This window comes from Rhyacophila brunnea, unplaced genomic scaffold (genome assembly GCF_057557595.1).
Source record: "Rhyacophila brunnea isolate RB1 unplaced genomic scaffold, BYU_Rbru_1.0 scaffold_19, whole genome shotgun sequence".
Taxonomy (NCBI): Eukaryota; Metazoa; Arthropoda; class Insecta; order Trichoptera; family Rhyacophilidae; genus Rhyacophila; species Rhyacophila brunnea.
The window spans coordinates 4,764,865-4,791,002 of record NW_028232848.1 but is presented as its reverse complement, the minus strand read 5'-3'; positions in this window follow the sequence as shown (position 1 = coordinate 4,791,002).

Here is a 26,138-nt window from a genome sequence, read left to right as displayed (position 1 = left end):
TATTGAATGAACATCAGTGCATAAGCCCAGAGCAGTTGTAAGAACGAAGGACAAGCTTAGAATGACGTATTATTATCCCATATTCTTTCACACTCGAGATCGGTTATCAGTTACTCCACATTAGGTATTTCAGTTCCCATTAATCTTGTGTTACCTGTCTTTGACTTATTTTGAAAAACGTGGCTACCTTAGGTTTGAGATTTTATGTAGAACGCTATGTTTTTGATGTGATCCAAATTAAGTATGTGGTAATAAATAATGTTTCATTCTCAAATCACATGTATTCATTAAATTTAAAATTATTTAATTAAATCTATAAATCGGTAAAACTATGCTGTAACTGTAACATCAGCGCGTATTTTTTAAGATGCTTCTGCAAGATACACAGTGCGTAGTAGGTGCTGACGTTCATTGCTGACAACCTCAAGAATTCCGTCACAGCGGCCAACGCTCTCTCATCCTGCAGCGATGCTACAAAAACGATTTACGCGCTGCCGGTCTCACATGAGACGTTGCGAACAACCGAGAGAAGTGGCGCGACTTTATGATTGCCCCATGTCACAACACTAGGGCGTGATAGGGTGAAGTAAGTAAGCAAGTGAATATTATCGAAAATGCTTAATTATTTAAGTTAAATTTTGCCGACTCTATCACCAAAATGATTTTTCATCAACAAATGATTACAAAGTTTTTTTAAACTTTTTTTTCAAACTTTTGCGAATCTTGACACAGCTCGCAAAATCTTAGTTAGGAATCACTGGTATATATAGAAGACTATGGGGATTATATTGGGAAATACTGAGATTATACCGTATGGAATAAATCTAGGTAATATATTTCCGAATCTTTATTATATTGAAAATATATAATACACATAAAATAATATATTATATTTAAAAGGTTCACTGGAATGCAAAAAAAAGCTATGGAGTGACACATATAGCGCCTGTACACTTGCATAGATTTATTTGCACCAATAGTGTGTATTTTAAACTATGGCGGTAATAATAATTGCTTACACGTAAAAATGCTGACTGTCTCTCCAATTCTGCAATAGTAAGCAATACGCAATGTTATCATTGTTTGGTACTATTTGGCAGGCCGTTAAAATCGGTTAACCTCAAAATGAATCTCTGCGCGGTGTAGTTCATTTTTTTTACAGGCAGGTTCGCTAATATCGTTCTACTGCGCAGGCAGATATTGCACGGTTCAATTGTCGCGTGAAAATTCAGAAGCTTCTGAATGTTTTTGATTCATGCATGCAATCTTGCAACTTACACGATAATACGTGTTTACAAGTGCATTTTATTGTTATGGCCGCGATAATACGTACTGTCAGCAGTAAAAATATTACGATAACTTTCACAAACGTTACAAATTAAAAGATAAATAGATTCACAACATGACATGAAATATACCTATCTAATTATCAGTTAAGTTTGAAAACATTCAGACGAGCTCTGTATTTCTTAATCTGTTCAGTAAACATGTTATAAAACAACCATATTATAAGTTCATTGTCACGCAAGTGGAATATATCCGAAGCGAGCGCAGTTACTGCTCTACTGATTGGCAGTACCAATATCAGGTTGGTTAACTGATTGTTAGTTGTATAGATTTTTTTTTTTGACCATGCCCTAATATGATCATAATATGGAACTCTACAGAATGGAAGTTTGTATTAACATATTTTTGTTTTTACGAGAAATGAATGTTATCCACTTGCTCAACCTATAAGGTCCATACTCTGACTTCAAACACAAATTGAAAAACAATAAATACGTGTATTTACCAGACCCAGGATTCGAACCTGGGACCCACGACGTTATAAGCAGATGCTTAAATGATATTAATAAACTATTTTTTTTTTATTCAACGAATAAGACACAAGATTTCAGAATGTAACATTCTATATGGTACTGAATATATAATATACCTAATTTAAAAACATCTCATGTACCTATATATAATTACACACTAGAAAAAAATCGTTTTACTAAAAAAAATACAACGACCGATGGGACTTGAAACTGTATCTGTTGGATTCGCGCCAGTTTGTTTTACCATTAAACTACAGTCGCCTTAGATAATTACGACGATTTTAACTAGTAGTTGTTACATGAAAATGATTATCGAATTGCATTATTGCATTTTCGATACCTTTTGATTGCTGAGTCAAACATGACTGTGTCATCTGCGTACACCGCACTTTTCAAGAAAGTGTTTTGATACATAATAACTAGGGATTGCAATACCGAATGAAAATTTAAATACCGGTTTTTTGGTATTTCTTATTGAATACCGGTATTAATACCGGTATTTCTTAAACATTGAAAAACAGAAGTAGATGCTTATTAATAAATATATCTATTAAAATCCTTTTAAAATATTATTTTATAGCAAAAATCTACATACCTACATTTATTATGTTGACATTTAAAAATATGTATTTATGTATATTATGATATATTATTGTAGAACTAGTGATTTTTTATAAATAATTTGAATATATTGATAATTTTAAGTAGAGCCTTCAAAATTTCATCAAGTGTAAATAAGCCCGGCTTAAAAGCAGGAAAATCTTCTTAAATTCAACGCTTGTACAGTCATCAATAATAGTTATAGAATAATTGAACATTTTTGTCACGGATGTTTTCTATTTCGAAATAATATTATGATAATAATTCATCGCGACAATTACTTATATAAATATATTTTATGAAATTTGTTTTATTATTTTTTCAACTCTGTTGGATTCACTCAATATATTTGCATTTTAGCAGCACATGACTTATAATTCATTTTCAAAGCCGTAAGCGAGTGTGCTTTATTAATACCAAAAATTCCGGTATTTTGGCTTTTTAAAACCGGTATTTTGGTATTGATAAATACTGGAATATCGGTTTTGAAATACCGGTATTGCAATCCCTAATAATAACCCACCGAAGTGAGACAAGTGATGGCGATTTACACAAAATGATCATTCACTTACAATCAAAGATAATAATAGCAATCATTGATAAGATAAAAAAATCAATAAGCAAGATAAAAAAACTATATTAAATCGAAAACCAAAGTGATCCATTATGAAATCCCTGTATATTTAGGAATTCCCCTTTGTAGTTTTTTGTTGTTGTTTGAAGGCTCGCTGTTCCTGTGTGTCCAATCAATCAATCCGGTTCTGTATTTACCCATTTTATACGATGATTTTTTTAAAAGGTAAAAAATGTGCCAGTGATGGGTAGTTATAAAGACACTCCGTCGCCTGGATATTGTCTATAGTCAATGCTCACGCAATAGCTCGTATACGACGTTTGTGAAGAATACCATATGAAAACCGATATTTATAACTTTAAAAGATTGATTTTTTTTACTTCTTGTCGGGTTAAATATTTTTATTTATCTTTTTATTTAAGAAAACAAAACATTGTGGACATAACAAATCAAAATTCAGGACGTTCACAACATGACATTTATATTATAACAAAAATATTACTTTCAAAAGAGAGAAGAAGTAAATAATAATAATAAAAAAACATAAATAATTTTATACAATAAAATAAAGTTTCAAAAACAAAATGCAAAGTACATCATTGAAAATGTCAATGTCTTTAGGGAGCGCATGTACTAGTCTTGCACCCCTCGTTTTGGTGCCTGACTCGAGGAAACAGCTCTGATCCAGAATGAGTCATGGTTGCGACCACGTAGGTAATTGACAGGCGCATATAAATTTGAATTCTTTAGGACGCCACGATTAGAAATCATCCATCATGATAGCAGGCAAAAATGTTTCGAGAGCAGAACTGACCTACGAAATTCAAGAGAGTGAAAAGTGAGCATGTTTTATAGAAAGGCAGTCGGAAAGCAATCGTTTGATGACTTATTAAAAGGAAAATAGTCTTACAATAAAGACATCGAAGAAATTTCTTCTGGACGCGCTCTAAAATAAGCTTGTAGGAAACTTCATAAGGACTCCAGATAATAGACCCATATTCAAGAATACTACGCACTAAAGAGACTTCTTCTGATTTTACTACATGTATAATTGTTTGGTTCAGTGATGCTAGATGTAATCTTCTTCCACGACGCTACATCCCGGGGTGGGATTTGGCCTCCTCCACAACCGCTCTCTATTCACTCCGGTCTCTCACCACACTTATCCTGTTACCGGGTTTTCCTATATGAAGCCAGTCCTCTTCTACGGCGTCAGCCCATCTCCTTCTTGGTCGGCCTCTGAGTCTCTTCCGTTGGGGTAGCCACTTCGTCATGATCCTTGGCGCTCTAACTTTAGGCATTCTCTCCACATGTCCCGCGCATCGTAGTCTTTGGGACTTATAGTATCTTATGATTGTTTGTTGTTCAATCAGCTCTTCCAACTCGTGGTTCATTTTTCTGCTGTACTTCCCATTCTCCAACGTGGGTCCAAAGATTTTTCGGAGGATTTTGCGCTCGAAGACAGCAAATTTATTTGCCAGATGTAATATTCTATAAAATATACATACAATTAGATAAAAATGACAACATTAAATGTTTCAATGCAAAAATATATTTTACTCATTGATTCGTACAATTATTATAATCTCAAAATAGATGAAACTCAAGATTAGCAATATACATATTAAATTTAAAAAAAAATTAATCAAATCGTTAATACGTCATCGTCATAGATGAGGGTTTATATTACTTTCTCAATGAATCAGTTTCGTTCACTCAATCACATTGCGTAATTCTGTCTTCTTCGTCATCCATGACATATTTTTCTCTTATTTATTTTACATTAAAGCTCCGCATTTCACATAACTGGTAGCACACTTTGGTTCTCTCCACACCAGTTTGTTTCTGTAAAAAATAAAATCAGTTGACATTAATTTGTTGTCCGAAATAAACGTAGTTGTTGACCCGTTTGATTTGAAGGATATTGATAAAGAGCGCTTTTGGTTTAGCAGCGAACAGTACCTTTCTAAAAATTTAACAAAGTAATGAAAACTTAACGACAGTTATGTGCTATTGCTTTGAAGTCTCTAATATCGATTACATTATAATGTGTTTTGTAAGAAAGCAACACAGTGAAAATTCTGAGGTGTTTTATAAAAAGATTTTTTTTGACAAAGAGGTTTGCCCGCTGACGTGGAAAATTGTATGTATGCGATGATTTTTTTTGTGTTAAAAAATAATTACATTTTCCATTGTTGGAGCGCGTCTACCCTGGGGGTATTCAAAACTTCAAACATCCGTAGAGAATTTAAAACAGATAAAGACAACCTAAGTATATATTTTTTAAATAATGGAACAATATTTTTTTAAGAAAGAATATGAATATAGGTAGGTAACTAGGTTATTTGAAATTTGCACGAAAGCGTTTTGTACGACAGAAAATTGACCGAAATCATGAGACCAATCACAAATGGCAGAAAAGCATTCAAGCCGAATAAATTTTTCTTCATTAAAATTAGATCTTTGCCGATTCAGTCATTTGTGTAAATTTAAAAATAGGTACCTACCAATAAAAGATATTTAATAAAACCTTATAATGTTTGAGGCTTTCACGGTTGTTTTTTTATCGTAGTAGATTTTTGGGTTTCCACCGTGTGTCCTTCTTCCGGAGAAGAAGAAGACGAAGGAAGAAGAAGGACACACGGTGGAAATCCAAAAATCTACTACGATAATAAAACATTTAAGTAAGTTTAAACTAGTGAAGGCAAAAAAGGACCAGGTTTTTATAGGAAAATCACAGAAGACTATGAAAGAAGCTTCAATATATTTGGTAGGTACCTAGGCAGTATTTATTTGAAATTAACGATGTTAAACGATTTCCACCGCGTGAGATACGGAAGTATAAAGTAAATAACATGTAATACATATAATATTATATAGGTACAAATTTGATGTCTTGAAAACAATCTCCAGCGAGCGACTATCTATCCATACCTCACATCACCATTCCACCTCTGCTATCTGACTTTTTACCTACTTCACATGAATTTTGCACGTTCAATATTTTTGAGAGATATCATTTTTGCGTCAGAACCTCTTGGGATATCAACATGAAACTAAATTTCAACTAATAATAATTTAGTTTACAAGTTGTGCTAGTTTCATGAATACTTGTCTAGTAGTTTTTGAGTTATAACGGGACAAAACGATGGATAGATAAGTTAAAAAAAGAAATACATTCTCTGTTTACGTATCATAGAAATAGTCAAAACGACATTCAAATGAATCTTTTTTTATTAATATATATTTTAGTGCATGTTGTCTTCAACAGGCAGTGACGTCCCTAGATAAAATGCCGCCCATAGGCAGCGCAAAATGCCGCCTCATTTTTTTATACATTATTTTTATCATCATTTCATGAGTCCAATATCTTAGAAATGTGTTGTATGGATACATTACTAACAAAATATCTAACTAAATGACTAATTGTTCGCAAATCTGCACGTGTTGTTTCTGGTCACCAAGGACGTCGAAGGGCAACGGAGGTAAACTAGATATCGCAAACCCGACAAAACCAGTGATTTAATTTTTTTAATGTAAAGATATTTTCGTTATTACATACTAAGTTTAGGTATGTAGCTATTTCTATATATTCCAAATGATTTTCCTCGATTTGCCTCTCTTCGAGTAACTGCCGCCTCCAAGCGACACTCAATCTGCCTATCCCCACGGGACGTCACTGTCAACAGGTACCCTTCGCTACTTATACGATGAGTAGTTAACATCAAAAAGTGTTCATCAGAACTCTTACACCATTAGACGCTAAATATTCTCAGTTGTTTTATGTTTGGAGATTTCTGATTTTACGTTTGCACAAAAGATCATAATATCTGTCAGAGTGACAAATGTGCAACACTCTCACATTTTCCCCATAATATCTCCATATATTATGACTAAACCGGTTATTTCTGTCAACGTGTAGTGGTCGTTTACGATGTACCTATAGGCCCAATTACACAAACAGAGTCGCATACCCAACCAGATTCAACGATCATCGCGAGCAATCGTCGACTATTATAAACAGTCATTACACGGAACGATTCAGCTACCATCTCGATCGTGTCGACGCTTTATTTGATTGGTTCATAATATACGCTCAGTTAAAAGTGTCAACAATAATAAGTTAACAAAAAATCTATTTTAATTAACTATTTTTTATATTCAACGAATAATTCACAAGATATAAGAATTTAACATTCTAATTATTGACATACATAATTTTGAAAACACTTCTGAGAAAATATGTTATAACCAATAGAAAAAAATATTTTATGAAAAAAGTAAGACACCTAGCAGGAATCGAACCTATCTCTCTCGGGTTTCGCGCCCATACACATATACTACTATGCTATAGGCGTCATTCTTAATTGAGACAAATTTTAATTAATGACCCCTAATACTCTTTGAAGCGCTTTCCAAATTGAATTACTATTGGCGATCGGCTTTTGTATTTCAATCAAAGTAGGTATTACTTTAATTAATAACCGACGTTACGGATCACTCCAAGATTTTTGTTGTAACTTACTTGAACTTGCTAATAATAATTAAACCAAGAGATGCTGGTTCGATTCCTGCTGGGTGTCTTACTTTTTTCAAAAAAGATTTTTGCTATTGGTTATAATATATTTTCTCTGAAGTGTTTTAAAAATTATGTATGTTCAAAAAATCTATTGGTTAGCCTGGTCGTCGCTATAGGATTTGTTTCCCGAATAGACCAAATGTCAATTTTACAGGAGACGAAAAACAAATTTCATTGTCGTATATTTTAATATCAGTAGATGTATCAATCATTCTTTCTATACTGTATGATTGCAACATTATCTAAGAATAGATTCCAAGAATAATATACTGGTATAAATTATTAAATGCACAGAAAATGCGTTTTATTTACAAGTATTCACTGTGGATATTCGGGAAATTTTAGCGCTCTCTCAGAATAATGGATATTCGGGACAAAACATGGACGTTCGGGATTTAAGACCGTAGCGTATTGCTGCACGGCCCACAGATTACTGAGTGGTCAAAAAGTACGCGCCTCAAATGTTATATTTATTTACACGATAATTGTTAATAATTACCTATACTATTTAAATACTTAATGATCGTAATTACCCAAGTTCGAATGTAATAATAACATGCGGCAATCGCTTTTTCGGTTTTTTTCGGATTAAGTAATAAAATAGTTTTTAAGTAATTAACTATTTTTTTATTGAACGAATAATTCACAAGATTTAAGAATGTACCATTCTAATAATTAAACATACTTACATATTTTTTTTAAATCACTTCTGAGAAAATATATTATAAGGTATCTACTACTTCAATTACTAACTGACGTCACGGTCATTTCTCCAATATTTTATGATGGTACTTACTCATACTTGCTAACAATTTTATATTAATACTTTTTCCAAAAAAAAAAAAAAAAATCTATTTATATATATCTGTATATTATTATATCTATATATTTCTATAATTGACAATTAAACTTATTACAAACCACCAAATAAATATTATATATTTACTATTGTAAGGAATAACAACACAAAATAATAGGATGTATAAATTAATTACCATTGGCTGTTTATATTAGGTAGGTACCAATATCCTAAGTATATAATATCCACCAAATAAATATTTACTAACATACATATTAAATTAAATTAACTATCAGCGCATTCAAAAAGAAATAATAGCATCGCCTTTATTTTCATAGAAATACCTAGATTAAAAGTAAAATAAAGACAAACAATGTTTGATTAATAATAATTTGAAATAATAATTATTTTTTACGTCATAGTAGTTGCCGGGTCATACTGTAGAATTCATATAACCGTTGGGATTTTGTGTCATTTATCAAAACAAAATGCAGTTATTTAGGTTAAAATACTCACTTCCACAACTCTACTGTAAGTTCAGGGCGAACTGGTGATGTATCAGCTATGAATGATCTCTTCAAATTTGATGAATTCACTATTAAAACAATAGTAACGTTAAAAACAATATCAATAATACGAAATTTGAAAGAAGTCTGCGGAAGGCCGAAAAATATGAAAGTGGGCGTGATTGTTTTAGAGCTAGACAGCGTGAATGTGGGAGCGAGATGCACGGCGTGAGCGCGGTTTAATTGGCTAAAGTCATATTCGGGAAATAAACACTCAGCCAGAGATATATTTCGACCGAAATTAACTTGGATATTCAGGTACGTATAGTTGGACATTCGGGAGAAAACCACGGAGTAATTGTAACTTAACATGGCGTATTCGGGTTTTTTAAAAAAATATCTCTGTTCCTAGATAAAAATATATAATTTTTATAAATGATTTCGGTAGAGTTCGATAAAAGAAATTGAACTGCATTAAAATGTCGATTTCGACAAAAATGGATATTCGGGAAACAAATCCTATAGCGACGTGGTGGCAACACTAAACACTCTTTCTCTTATTGTGATATGACATTTAATCAAGAAATGAGTTGCTGATTGTCTTTATTGGGATATTATTTGTGTTTTGTATTAATATTGCTGTTAAAATTATTTGTGTTATTATGTAAAGACAGGACATGTACGTGTGGACACTCTTGGAAGCTCGAGGTTAATTCGTACGTTCTCGGTAATCTTCGACACGATCGTGCCCAAAATTAGGATCTGTTCCAATTTGGTCACGACTCCGCGGTACGACTCAAAACTGACTTTTCATAATCATGGGCGATCGTGGCAGACAGTCGGGCCAGACGATTGGCCTGAGAATCTACCAATGTAATTTAAGCTTTAGAGACCTATGCGGGTAGAAATAATGCTTACGCAAAAGGGGTTTAACCGTTATTAATTGAATTTTCACATGTTCAATGAAAGAATATCGTAAAATATTAGGTACCTATTAAAATGGTTTTTATCTGCTTCGCAAAAACGCCGTTGGTTTTTTTTTTAATATAAAAAAGGTTATTATTTGTTCTCGTAAATAAGACCTAATGCGAAAGAAATTACCGTAATCTTTTTAAACGCTCCATTGACTATGAAAAGACATTAAAACCGATTTTCCGAGAAAATTTCCACGCATAAAATTATTGCTCGATTCTAGGTATTGTAACCGAAAACATGGAAGATTTTTTTGTACTTATAACAATTTAATTTTATTCTTGTTAGTAAAGTTGTTAAATATTTTTTTTGATAATGTTGAACTTTATTTATTATTTTATTGAGCGTTTATAAATTAGACATAAGATAATAATACCTATCGTATAATCCTCGCAATCATAGCCATGTTTACTACATAAGACAAGTGAAAACTAATTGGATATTGGGTCGCCTAGAGTCATAACTCACATTTTATAGTTAAATATACCAAGTGATTCTAAAGGCATTCATCTATATAAAAAATAGTCACTTGAAACCATGTGAAAATTATTGATAAAGTTGACTGTTGGTGTGATCCAGAGCGTTAGGAGCACGGAGCACTGGAGCAATTAGATTTTACCCGGAGCACCAAAAATTTGTAGTGCTCCACTGCTCCGGTAGTTTTTTTTATTATGAAATTTTCATCCTAAAATTTAATGAAGATATTATCTAAATTTTGAAACTTTTCAACATTGGAATTATTTGAAATATGGCAACACTGCTGAGTGATAAATAACCTCACTTTTTTGACTGAAGAGGCAAATAATGAGAGACGATTTGCTGTTATAATATTATTAATGTTTAATAGAATTAATAATGAAAATGACGATTATTTTGGTGGGTCAATAAGTCCTTAGAAAAGCCGACAGGTGGCGCGACTAATACTGCAAGCGGTTTGTTTTCATGCAGCGGCACTACCGATTCAGTATGCTGCGAAGTTTCAATCAGATTGGTCGGGTTGTTGTGTGTTTCTCGTACATTTAAAAAAAAAATTGCTTGTGGAAAATGGAAAAATGGAAAATGGAGAAAATTGAGTTTAGAGTTGTTATTAAACATTTTAATATAAAAGGGTTAACAGCAAAGGAAATAAAAAATGAGTTGGATTTAGTTCACGGCATATCTGCTCCTTCACTTGCAACTATTTATAACTGGTTAAATGAATTTAAACGTGGTCGTACATCAACAAAGGATGAACCACGCTCAGGACGTCCTGTAGAGGTGACTACACCAGAAATGATCAATAAAATCCACGATATGGTGTTAAGTGACCGAAGATTAAAGTTGAGTGAGATAATTGAGGTTACAGGGATCTCAAAAGGTAGCGTCATTTCTATTTTACATGACAAATTGGGCATGAAAAATATTTCTGCAAGATGGGTGCCGCGTTTGCTCACAGTCGACAATAAACGCAGTAGGGTGGTGGCCTCTGAAGCCCTGTTGTCGCTCATGCAACGCAATCCGGATGAATTTTTTCGTCGCTTTGTGACTGTAGATGAAACATGGATACACCACTATACTCCCGAGACGAAAGAACAGTCAAAGCAGTGGATTGCGAAGGCAAACCATGTCCAAAGAAGGCGAAAACCGTAAAATCAGCTGGTAAGGTTATGGCTACTGTATTTTGGGATGCACGTGAAATTATTTTCGTTGACTATTTGGAAAAAGGAAAAACAATAACAGGAGATTATTATGCATCTTTATTGGACCAGCTAAAAAACAAAATTGAAGAAAAACGGCCTCATTTATATTAACAAGAAAATTATTATTAACAAGAAAAAAATCCTCTTTCATCAGGACAATGCCCGTGTTCACACATGTTTACGATCAATGGCTAAAATTGAAGAATTGAAGTTCGAATTGGTCGACCACCCACCGTATTCGCCAGATTTAGCCCCCAGTGACTTTTTCCTTTTCCCAAACTTAAAAAAATGGCTAAGTGGACAACGTTTTTTTTCAAATGAAGAAGTCATCGATCGGACAAATGCTTATTTTGAGGACCTTCCGAAAACTTATTTTTCTGACGGTTTAAAAAAAATTGAGAAACGTCTAACCAAGTGTATTGAGCTCCAAGGAAATTATATTGAGAAATAAAAAAAAAATACAAAAATAAAACCTGTTTTAATGCTTTTTTCTAAGGAATTATTGACCCACCCTCGTACCTACAGTAAAAACGAAACAATGATGCGGTTTATTGATTGTATTTGTACGTATACGTACGAATACGCGGTCATCGGCTGCCAAGCATTTATCACGGCTCCCTATACACACGCACACTATCGACCGACCGCATTATTGTTTCGTTTTTACTCTACTTATTTTTTAAACATTTGACATTTTAGACATCGACTTATTCTGTTTTTTTAATACTATCAGATGGAGGTCATGGTCTGGTAACAATCGACATTGGCCATAAGGCGAGCGGCGATCTAATTTTTGAAGAAAAAAGCTCTGATGATGCCACCAGCGTGTAAACCGCACCAAACGGAGGATATAATATTGTAGTCTGTATGGTTTCTATTCTGTATTGGTCTCACTCCGATTTTATTAAGGCTATACTTCAGTTGAGGCATGGTGTAAAAAGACCGTGGCTAAGCGATGGGCGGATTGTGCAAATGACGCGTGCCGAACGAAATATAATTTGTCATAAAAATTCAACATGCATCCATTTAATATTATGTTTATTGTTATATTACTAATAATAATAGTATATTCATTGACATGGTTTCTTTTTTAAGTAGATACGTAAAGTTTTTTTAGTCATCTTTACACGATTTAAGAATATATTCATCCGACGCCATGACAAAACAAATCGACGTGCGCACACTTCGACTGTCAGTCTCCGATTGGCGACTAGTGCGAAATTTCGTCGCACCTACTGTTGAACATTATTTGCCGTTTCACTGAAGTACGCTCTTAACAAATCCGATAAGCTAAAAATGAGCCTCATTGCTGAACGCTACTTTCTGGTAAAACTAACTGGTAAAACTTTCTGGTAAAATAACGATTGATTTACAAAGTCAATTTGGTACGGTTGTTCAAGCAATACTCTATTGCTAGACTTTACTGATAATAACTGTCAAAAATGAGTGCAGTGTCACAACATGTCGGTTTGATGGTTAACCCTTTTAAGTTATATCTAGGCAAAAGATAAAAAAAGCACCAGTTATTTGAATGATTATGTTAATAAACCATTTCTTTTATTCAAATGAATAATTCGCAAGATTTTGAGAATGTAACATTCCATATATTGAACATACATAACTTAAAAACACCTCAGATGTATACCCACTAGAAAACATTATATTTGAAAAAAATACGAAACTCGACGGGATTTGAAGCCGTGTAAACATTGGTGTCGCGCCAATCCGTGCATTATCCAATTATTCTACGAGCCTCCCACCTAATGATGACAATTTAAACTAGTAGGTCATACATGAAATGCTTATCCAATTGCGTTAATATTGACTATCGATTTTTGTGTATTAAATCAAGGAATATTAATTACCTTAATTACTAACCATCGCCCGGCTCTCGCCAAATATTTTACCACGTTTTTATTAGCTCGTATTCTTGTTTGTCCGGTACAGATTTTTCTTGTGCAGTACAAATTTTTTCTTGTTTGTCCAAGATTTTTAACTAACTTCCCGACTAGCTAGACATTTGAAACTTTTAGAATATACCAGAACACGACGACAATGCATTATATTAATAATTTTGGCCATCTTTAAGCAGAATTGAATTCATTTTCAGTTAATTCTGTTTTAATTATGTTTCGGAAAAAAATCGTTAAAAGTAATATTTACTACTCACTATTATTGGTTGCTAAGTGGGTCCTAGTAACTAAATTATTAATATATACATGCGTTACTATGGAAATCAATATGAAATGTCAAAATGACATTTCTGTATTCTATAATATTTATTCAGTATTTCTATCAAGTTTATTATTTAGTTATAACGTCCACTCGAACTTGCTAACAATTTTTAATAAACCATTTCTTTATTCAAATGAATAATTCACAAGACTTTGAGAATGTAACATTCCATATAGTTATATATATAGTTGTTTTCAAGTTATGTATGTTTGAATGATTATGCATCTATAATATATTATGTCTACTTCATCTATATGTGGTCAAAACAAACAAATTCATATTTTATTACGAGCACAAACGTGTAACCAACCCCTTTGAACCCCTGCTCGGTCCATAAGCAAACAACCTTAATCAAACGACCGCGATAGTGGACTGTTTTCCTTTGAAATAAATGATAACTAAATTCCTCGCGTAAAGATACTTTATAAAATTATAGGCCAGGCAGTGTTGCGTTACAAACAGACATCTGAGACTCATTCTAAAGGTAATGCGTTCACTTTGATATGTGATTATTTCATTTGGGAAAGCATAAAGTAGAATTAAAAGGCACCCACGGCCTTCTGAGTAGTTAGGCGATGACACTAGTAACAAGTTCCCACAGTAATATGAGCTAACTATTACATGGGATTTTAGTATATATTACTAAACATAAATTCAATATTACTCCACGTATTTATACTAACGAGGTAAATGATTTCAGTGAAAGATGATTTTTTTTTTAAATAGTGGTTGCGCTTTTTGAAGTGGACTGTAATTTGAAGATGCTGGTGGATTACGGATCTAGGGGAGGGGGGTTTATACAGTATCATAGACACTGAGCTTTTATATTGAGAAGGCTGGCGCGCGCTGAAGCTAGTTTGATGTTCGCGCACTCACACACTGGTAAACGGACGGTTCGGAATGTCACTCTCACGGTTTCACTCGGGGTTTGGGATAAATGATGATGACAAGTTAAGGATGGATGATAGACGCGACGTTTGCTCAAACCGTATCAGATTTGGCGCAACGAAGGTTGAACAGATGCGTTTTAGATGAGTCTATCTGTGGTGAAAATAACTATAAAATAAATGTATGTATGTAATACAGTCGCGAAGGGTAACTTTTGGAATGTGGTAGGCTGTGGAGATCTGAGAAAAAGAGCACACTTGTCAGGTATACTTACGGGAAATAAGAAGATAATATTTTATAAGTACTAATGAATAGGTACATTACTACACGTATTTATACAGAACGCGGTAAATTAGTTCGCTGAAAGTAGACACTACAAAATAAATGTGTGTATGTAAATGTAATACAGTGGCTAAGGGTAACATTTGGAATGAGGTGGGCAGTGAAAATCTGAGAAAAAGAGCACACTTGGTATACTTACCGGAAATAAGACGATAATATGACATAAGTACTAATGAATAGGTGCATTACTACACGTATTTATACAGAACGCGGTAAATTATTTCGCTGAAAGTAGACACTACAAAATAAATGTGTGTGTGTAATACAGTGGCGAAGGGTAATTTTTGGAATGAGGTAGGCTGTGAAGATCTGAGAAAAAGAGCACACTTGTCAGGTATACTTAGAGGAAATAAGAAGATAATAATATGATATAAGTACTAATGAATAGGTACATTACTATCTACACGTATTTAGACAGAACGCGGTAAATTATTTCGCTGAAAGTAGACATTACAAAATAAATGTGTGTGTGTAATACAGTGGCGACGGGTAACTTTTGGAATGAGGTGGGCTGTGGAAATCTGAGAAAAATAGCACACTTGGTATACTTACGGGAAATAAGAAGATAATATGATATTACTACTAATGAATAGGTAGATACACACTAATGCTATGAAATTTCAATCGCTCACTGACGATATAAAATTGAGTGATGAGTTTAAATTACGTATATTCTTGAACATATATATACATCAAAAATCATTACTTAGATAAAACTATTTTTTACCACGTTTTTCTTAGCTCGTATTCATGTTTGTCCGTTGGTTGTTTATCCAGTACAACTCTTGCAATCGATTTTTAACTAACTTCCCGACTAGCTAGACATTTAAAACTTTTAGAATATATCAGAACACGATACCAATGCATTCTTTGAATGCTTTTAGCCATCATTAAGTATAATTGAATTAATTTTCAGTTAATTCTGTTTTGTATGAAAAGTTATTTCGGAAGAAATCCGTAGAAAGTAAAATACTAATATTGGTTGCTAAGGGGATGGTTCTAGCAACTAAATTATTAATATATACGTGCGTTACTATGGAAATCAAAATGACATTTCAGTATTCTGTATTTGTTTGTTTGTTTGTTTTTATTTACTTCATATCAAGTACAAGTTTAAGCGGTACAGTTCGGTTATGAGGAATACAGCGGAAAACATATTTTGAAAATACCCGATATACTGGATTATTTGTTAGTTTGGGTTAGTTTAGGTTAGGTTGGGTTAGGTTAGGTTAGGTTAGGTAAGGTTAGGTTTGGTTAGGTTAACCTAACAAATAATTCAGTATATCGGCTATTTTCAAAATGTGTTTTTCCACTGTATTCCTAATAACCGAACTGTACAGTTTAAGCATATTGAGCATAATAATTCAACAGAAAATTTAAAAACGTTGTATGTAAAAAGTTCTTTTTATCTTGTAATTATTTTATTTTTAAAAACAATGTAATGTTAATAGTAAATGAATTATTCGTTGAATAAAAAAAAATAGTTAATTTAATGTTAAAATCATTTTCCATCTAATATTCTGTGTAGCACAAAATGTTAAGGATTTCATTGAAAAATATAAGATGTTGTATATTATGGTAGAAAATAATATGCTTGAGTGATACTTAGAACAATAATAATAGTATTAAGGTAATAAACGTGTTATAACTTATATAACATATTACAAACAATTCGGTAGTCACAAACACTCCTCTGGCGCTTTGTTAACGATTTTGCTATGCCAAAGGAATAACAACAAAACAATTACTTCTACAATTAATAACCATTATTCGCAGATTCGTATCCGCCCGTCGTATATACGTGTTAATATTCAAAATCCTGGCAATAGGGTAGGTGCTCCTATGGTCAGCCAGCTCCAGTAGTCAGACATGCCAAACAAATCATTGTATAAGAAGTAAAGTAAACATTACAATATAATTTTTTTGATCTAATGCTCGGCTTGTGTACAATAGAGTACTGACATCTGTGGTTCAAATGTGAAATACATTTTAATATTTATTTGGAAATTAGGAGAGTGAGTACATGTTTTTGACGTTTTGGACGAGTTGACATAGTGCTCGAAAATACGATATACTTCAATATTCTGTGATAATTGGTTCAAGGTAAGTTTTCCTCTAACTTAATCATGATATATTTACTATATTTTAGTGTAAAAAGAATGCATTTAAATATTATAAACCATATTAGTTACTTTTTTAAAGCGGCTGCCTTTAGGCCTTTCTGCCCTGTTTTACTAGCATTATCGTAAGAGCATAATAATTCAAATCCTATTTAGTATCAGGCGGCTGACTTCTGATGCTAGGGTAGCCCAAATTAGGAACGTGGTGGCTAGCCACTGGGAAATTGTGTTTAATTTAAAAAAACAATATTTTTATGCTAAGCTCCATGAGATATATTATGCATAATAAAAAATGTCAACAACACTAAATTTCGCTTATTATAAAAAAAACAAAATCACTTAATGTTGTTTATAAACATTGCACTTCAAATATGTGCTAAGTGGCTGACTACTGGCACATCTAACCTATACATGTTAAATTTATTGCGATTTTCTCAATTACGATAGGTATAAATATTGTTGTAAATTGTAACAGAATCATCGTTGATAAGAAGTCACAAGGCCGTCGCAAGGAGCACAGCCGCCATCATGTAAAATAAAATAGGTACCTACTGCTTTAAAATGAAAAAAAAATAATTACAAGATAAAAAGAACTTTTTATATACCACGTTTTTAAATTTTCTGTTGAATCATATAAACTTGACAATTCTATGTATTAATAATTTTGAATAAATAAGGCAATTGTCAACAAATCATATTTTGCTATTTTGCAATAAACAAACAAACAAAAAAATATAGAATACTAAAATGTCATTTTGATTTCCATAGTAACGCACATAATATATTCTATTAATAATTTAGTTGCCAGGACCACCCCCTTAGCAACCAATAATAGTGGATTGGATTACGGATTTCTTCCGAAATAACTTTTCATACAAAACAGAATTAACTGAAAATGAACTCATTTCTACTTAAAGATGGCTAAAAGTATTAAAAGAATGCATTGGCATCGTGTTCTGATATATTCTAAAAGTTTCAAATGTCTAGCTAGTCGGTAAGTTACTTAATAATCGATTGCAAGATTTGTACTGGACAAACAACCACTGGACAAACAAGAATACGAGCTAAGAAAAACGTGTTAAATATCTTGAAATAAGTGTGAGTAAAAGTTGTAATACAAGTAATTAGTAATTAGTGAAAAGAATGGCATTCACTTTCCTACACATTTTTATAGTTGAATAAAATGACGAAATATTATATCAATAAAGCACAAATATGCAAACATATTCTATGCTAGCAAGAAAATGTTTCGAAATGTTTAACACTGAATATCTCAGAACAAGCTTTTTAGGGTTAATTGGTTCTTCCACCGAGGACCTCGATTTGTGGTGTAATTGTCGGTTTAAGATACATATCCGAAAATAAATAATAAAACAGATATACATGTAGATACATACCTAACGAGTTTTCAGATAATTTGAAACTAAAAATGAAAAGGGACGGCATTTTAAGTCTTTACCTAGGGCCATATTACTTGTTTGTGGCTACCTACCAATTATTATTCAACCATATTATCAAAACATCCTGTAAATCTCACCAAGTCCTGTAATACTAAAAATTCAAGAGCCCTTTCTTACCACTAGTTATAGTCCAAATGGTTACATGTAAATTGTACGTAATTTTTTTATATATATTTTTTTTATAATTTTGCTCTTTGTACTTAAATTTTCATACTGTTTTTGTGATACTGCATATATTTATTTCTTCTTTACACTGTCTTTGTTTTTAAATGTCATATTGTGAACGTCTTAAATTTGTAATTTTGTAATTAATTATGTAAAAAAAATGAATTTGAATTTGTAAAACATTTCACCGTTCGCCGTGAGCTTTCTTATCGGAAAGAGATGACCGTATACTATACGGTCTCCAATTTTATTAGATTCAATATGAACATAAAATTTGTGTCGCCAGATTTCAAAATCAGCCTAGTCCATATTTAGGTATTTTTGACTTATTTGTGAATTGCTGAAGAACTACTACTTTCTAACATTTCTGCATTATCGGAATGTGGAACTTATTAATATTAAATATTCTGTACTCGAAATAATACAAACTTTCACCCTTGTGACTGTGTACTTGAGAAAACAAAAAGCTGTTTTTCTCCTATTCATCTATTATGGACTTAGATGATTTTGAAATCTAGCGACACATTCAGTCAAGTTTCATAGCTGATTTTGGCAAAATTCATGAATGACAACCTAACTTAACCTAACCTAACAAATAATCCAGTATATCGGCTATTTTCAAAATTTGTTTTCTGCTGGCTTCCTGTAAAGTGTGAACCGACAAGAACCGTGTTTTATTTAGGCATGTCAGTACTATACCACCTAAAGAGGTTGGACTGTTTTTAATATACGGCCATATATTTCCGATACAACATTTGAAGATGAAGTTTGATACGGCGAACTGCATACGTACAAGTTTCCGGACACGAGCCCAAACACTTTGACCACGTATTAACTAATCCAACTAATAATATTGTAATAAACTATTAATATTAAAGTTATGTGACTTTACTACGAATAAAAACTCACTTTGCGGCTTAAGCCTGAGCAGCGCTCGAAATGGAAAAGTTTACGAACCGGAGCGTTCGACAATTTTCTGAAGATATTTACATAGTTATCAAATTTTATGTATACTTCATAAAAATAAATGCGTTACATTGTCTATTATATTGCCTATAACGGCCTCAGACGATCAAAATATTTTTTCCACGAGACGGAGCGATAATTTTATTGATGTCACGAACCAGAACGGCGCTCCGGTGCGCTCCGGTCCATTTCGAGCCCTGAGCCTGAGCAATCTTATTACTATATAGCAGATATTTTTATGTTATTATGAAGCTGCATATTTTATCACTAACATTAAGGACAATAATTCATTTATTTTTATTCGCAATTTATAAATAAATAAATACATTAATAACACACGCTGATAACTCAAATACCAAACCGGCCAATAGAACGAGTAACCTCAAAAGACTTAAGTAATTTCCATTTTAACGCTTTACTTTAGAGGTTTTCAAAATGTGTGCCTCGGCGCTCTGGACCACTGTAATCAATTGCCAGGAACACAACAGTATATTATCTGCTAATGCACCGTCACATAATATAGCGATTGAGAAGGTTTTGGCCTAAAGGGAAAAAAATGTATCGGGTATACGTGATTCAGTATTAACATAACGACAAACGACTGGACGTTGGACAACTGAGCGCGAAAAAATACTTGTTCATCACGTATTTAACTATCAAGTCTAATATAATATATCTGCATATTTTTAAGCGAGCTTTATTAGTTTTCCAAATCGACTGCTTAATCTATAAAAAAGCTAACCGCAGTTTTGAACAAAAATGAGATGTTGATAGCATTTTGTTATAAAGCATGTTTTCTATGCTCACACAAAACAGCCAACTGAAGGTGCTAAATTTCCAATATCGATATTTGAGGAGATAATATTGTATCTTTCAAGTATGTAATAATATCTCCATTTCTCGTGCAATCTTAAAATTCGATTTTCACAAACAATATCTTTGCAATAAACTGACTGAGTGTCCAAATTTCCTACTTACCATCAGACATTAATTTTGCTACCATTCTTCAGACGTCCGTTTAATCTGAGATCGGCCGATTAAAATATAAATTTATTGAACACACGTTTCCAGTTTCACCAAAGTAACTTGTTTGCTCGTAAACCACTTAACACGTAATAGTTTAGTTTCTTTTTCACTCGCCAGTAGAGATTCCAATCCCGGGATCCCGAGCTATTTTCGATACCTATGAATCCCGGGATTGATAAACATAATCTCGAAACTTTCGGAATTGATTTTTTTATGGAAAATAAAATAAAAGAAAATATAACAGAAAAAATACTTATAATAACAAATAACTACATTAGAAATAAACTGAGTTTGAATGAAATTTGACTTATACCCATGTGTAAGTTGCCGATTCATTTTATTTTTTCACATAAATCAATAAAATTGAGAAAGATTGGAAAAAAAAAACAATGCTTTGCACTATTAACAAAGTAATTCCACCATGATCTCATACGTTTTACGGCAGTTTCATATTTGGCTGACTAATTAGATCTATGAAGCGGGAAGGCCATAAGTACACCATGATTTGTTTTACTATTTTAAATCTCGCTAACCTATTCATCAAGTCTTTACTATCAGAAACAGCAATCGCATATTAAATTCACATTATTATTTATATTACAATATTATTTACTCCATTAAACTTATGTATTTCCAAGATTGAACGTATACAATATTAACAATAAATGTCTTAAATTTTATTTAAAATTATACTAGATTTATTTTTGACCGATTTTATCAATGTTATTTGTAAATATAAAAATTTTATATTAACAATAGAAAAAAATGCCAGTCCCGGGATTTCGGGATTATAATCCCGAAATCCCGGGATCAGAATTTTGACTCGGGATTGGATTCCCTACTCGCCAGTCTTAAGTGCGGGTTCAAAAAAAAAAAATTATAATAATATACCTATTCCCTAGTCCGTTTCGTAACAACGCCATGGAAAAAAAATATTTTAAACACGAAGGGTGCCGAAAGCGAAAAAGTTATAAAATCACTCGATTGTACAGACACCAATCACTTTTGACGTTTATATAAGAATATCGGTTAATCGAAAGCCGGTGTTTTTAGCATTTTTCCTCCCTCCGTCAATATTCAATAAAAATAATTTTTCATTTCGTTTTTTTTTCTTCATCGCGCCAAAAACATTTTTGGCGGTGAAATATTAATTCGCGCCGCTTAAGTGCCACTGTATAAATAAAATCGGCGAAAAAAATTAATGAAACAGCCTGCTTTTAAAACATCAACGCGAACGTTGTATTATAAATTTTAATATTTCATTGGACTCTCTGTGTAATCGATTTATTTTTGGAACACCCGGTGATCGGACAAATATTACCGACATGTGTAATCAGAACTAAAAATACGCATTAATATATTAAATACCATGAAATTATGATGACTAAACAACAATATTTTATTACCACGTTTTTATTAGCTCGTATTCTTGTTTGTCCGGTACAGATTTTTTCTTGTGCAGTACAAATTTTTCCTTGTTTGTCCAAGATTTTTAACTTACTTCCCGACTAGCTAGACATTTGAAACTTTTAGAATATCGGCCATCTTTAACAGAATTGAATTCATTTTCAGTTAATTCTGTTTTGTATGTTTTGACAGTTATACTTATTTTGGGGCGAGAGTGAAATTGAGAGCTGCGCGCGCACACTGTCACGACTGTATAAAATAGCTGACAAACGCAAGTTTGAGAGTAGAATTGTTCCGTTGCCTAGGAAACGCATTTATTATCGTCGGCCAAAATAAAATAAAAACAACGATAAATAATTACATAGTATAATTTATTTAGTGATGCAAGTTAAAGTGTGTAGAAATAAACCAACGCCACTCCAATAAGCGGCCCTCCTTTATTCAAGTTTTTGCGATGCCAAAGACTAACGCGGAAAATTGTCGGAACATCGATTGCGAAAAAAAAATGCAGCTCAACCTCAATCATATTTGCAAATAAATAATACAATGTATCAACCCAACGTCACTCTACGCCAGTACGTAATGCGAATATCAGTTAATGCTTAATTCATTTGTTTTAAAAATCTCGTATAAAATGAGTACAAACCTATGTATCTAAATAATTGATTTTAAAACTAGCAAATATTACCATGTGACAGTACCACCTGTGTCAACATTATCATACGTCTGCTCGCAGTAAAGAAAGGTGGAGCTAGGCTAAGGAGATCCGACATAAATAGTGCACACATAACTTTGTCAGTTATACTTATTTGTTTTCATTGAACTAAGAATACAAATTGCTGGTTAGTTTTTAAAATTTTATCAAAGCATACAACTGTGTTATGAGACAGAACAGATGACGATGTCTCATTAATGTGGACAAAGCCGGTCCTGGTTAATATTAAAGTATGTGAAATAAATACATATATTATTCCGTTTTATTTTAATTAATACAATGTTTCTTCACCAACAATAATTGACAGTTCACACTATTTGGTTGAGTCAATTATGATGGCACTCATTCCTCGAATCTTCAGATACTGTTGCAAGTCAGTTATTGAGGGTCATGAGTCGACCGTGATTGCAAGTTACATTCAATTACTTGAAGACAGCCGACGCGCCTATGCTTGTTAAAGCTATCGCGCTGTATCTGATAGGTTACTACCAAGGCCACGTTAATTACAGAAAGACTCGTCTAAAACGCATCTTTTCAATCTTTGTTGCGCCAAATCTGATACGGTTTGAGCAAACGTCGCGTCTATCATCCATGCTAAACGTTTCATCATCGTTTATCCCAAAACTCAAGTGAAACCGTGAGAGTGACATTCCGAACCGTCCAGTGCGTGAGTGCGTGAGTGCGTGAACACGGAACTAGCTCCAATGCGCGCCATCCATCTTAACATAGTGATTCTGTTTAAACCCCTTCCTGTAAATCCGTAATCCACCAGCATATTCAAATTACAGTCCACTCCAAAAAGCGCAACCACTTAAAAAAAAGATGTCAACCATAAATAAGACAGAGACAGAAACTCGCTTTCCGATATTGGGAACTTATCCAATAAAGGGTTCCGCACCCTTATTTATTTTTTGTGGAAAACGGAACTTGACCAAGCAAATCCTAACTCTGTTAAAATACAATACAATTACGAAGTATTTTCGTTGGCCTACATTTCGCTCCATAGTAATAATTATTATAAAAATCCTTCTAATGGCTCGATTGTTTTAACTGCTTTCGCCGAATTCAATTGTTTCGCCTATCTTTTGTTTTTCAAAATAATAATTATTAACAAAAAACTTCCTTCATTAGACCATAAACAATAAACGTGTATTGTCAATACACCTTTGTTTTCAGACCACATTGTAATGTTTTCAAAAGATTTTATTAAATAATTATTATTATTACCACGCTCCCGACGCCTGGGTCCCATTGTTTATCCCTCTTTATCTCAGTGTATTAAAGAAAAATTTAACAATTATTCTGCATTGAAAGTTTCTTAATAAAAAGACAGGGAAATACTGTTTTCGACTGATCGCCGTTTGTTTATTGATTAATTCAATTGAAATAATCTTAAAGAATACTTTTTAATATATTATACTAGAGGCATCTAGTGGTGTAATTACCAGACTACTTTGTCCATTTCCCCTACTTAGTGGATGTATCCTGCAACGCAATTTTTGAAATTTATAACAAAAATCATAATGTTATTCCTATGCTACGTGAAGTTATTAACGTTTGGCTTGCCCACTCCATACTCAATTTAGATATAGATAAGAAATCTTAGATGGAAAAAAACTGAATACAAATTGATGAAAGTAGATCAGATAAAAGTTGTTTAAAGTAGAAGGAATCAATAAATAAATTACGTTTACAAAATTACACTTTCTGGCATTAGAGAATACATTGTCATATTATAAACGTAGTTTACAGAAGATATGACGTTCCTTTGTTTTAGCAAGGATACATGCTTTTATCTTGACCTCCCGGGCTGATTTGTTACAAAAAATCTCACAGAAAAGAAAAATAAAGTCACAAAAGTAGCGCGGCCGCGAGAGACTCCAGTCGGCCGCGAACGGCGCTTCAGGAATGACGTGTAAACCCGCGCCCCGCAATTTATTTATTTTCTTTCGAATTTTGACAACCAGCATTCAGAAAATCAGTAGGCAAGGCATGTTCCATGTATAATCATTTTAGCCTTCAGGGTTTAAGTATTTTCTTATCTTTTGGATATCAGAATAATGCGTTTTGAATTAAGAATGTAATAATATGAACATATATCTGAAATTATACTTTTCGAATTTAATATATTATATTATGATATAAAATGGAGTGATAAACTATGTAACATATTATAATTATATGTATACGTCTTGCAGAAGGATCGAGGAATCCCAATTTTCACGAAAATTATGCTTGTATAAACATTAGTGGTGTCTATATTTTTGCACATTACTGAGTCATGGACCCTGAGAGAAAGGGAACGGAAGGAAATTGATTCCTTTTGACATATTATTTGATGCAGACCAGATAAGCTGGAGAAACCGGTGGTTTTAGGTAACCTCCAAGGAAGGTGAAGTAAAGGAAGTGCGGCCAAGTGAAGAAGCTTACTGGAGCCTATCTTCACGTCTTCACTCTGCCCTGAGAAACATAGATTACCGTAAGGGGTGGAGACTGAGAGTCATAGTCGCTCAGGAGATGACTGCATGCAAAAACTACCAAGATGAAGAATTATATACGACATCAGTCTGAATATAAATAAAATTTGATCAAAGATTTTTGAATAATATTTATGTGTGAAAGATATTTTATATAGAAAACGTCTTGATTACAATATTGTATTGCTGATAAATGCATTCAAATTTTTGTGATGGTAGAGGTAGGCTATGACGTCTAGCTCAATCCATTGGAGACATCGGTTCCAAATTTTTGAAAATTGGCGCCGATTGTCTTTAGTAAAAATGTTTTTAATATTTTATGCTTGTATTTTTTAGATTCTAGAAAGTATAAATTAAAGTGTTTCAATACCTAGATATTTAACATGCATAATTTTGAAAACACCATATAACCAAAAGAAAAAATCTATTTTTTGAAAAAAGTAGGACACCCTTCGATAACTTAAGAACTCGAGTAAGGAATCGAACCTGCATCTCTCGGGTTTCGCGCCCATGCAATAAAGACCAACATGCTATTTATAGACGTCATACTTAATTGCGACAAATTTTAATTAATGGCTTTTAATACACTCTGAAGCATTTTCTAAATTGAGCTACTATTGGCGATCGGCTTTTGCATTTTAAATCAAAGAAGGTATTACTTTAATTACTAACCGACGTCACGGAACACTCCAAGATGTTTTGTTGTAACTTACTTGAACTTGCTAAAAAATTATTTTTAATTTACTAGATATTTATATAGATATTCATTAAGGGCGGACGTGCTCAGCGTGGGTCAAAATGGAGCTTT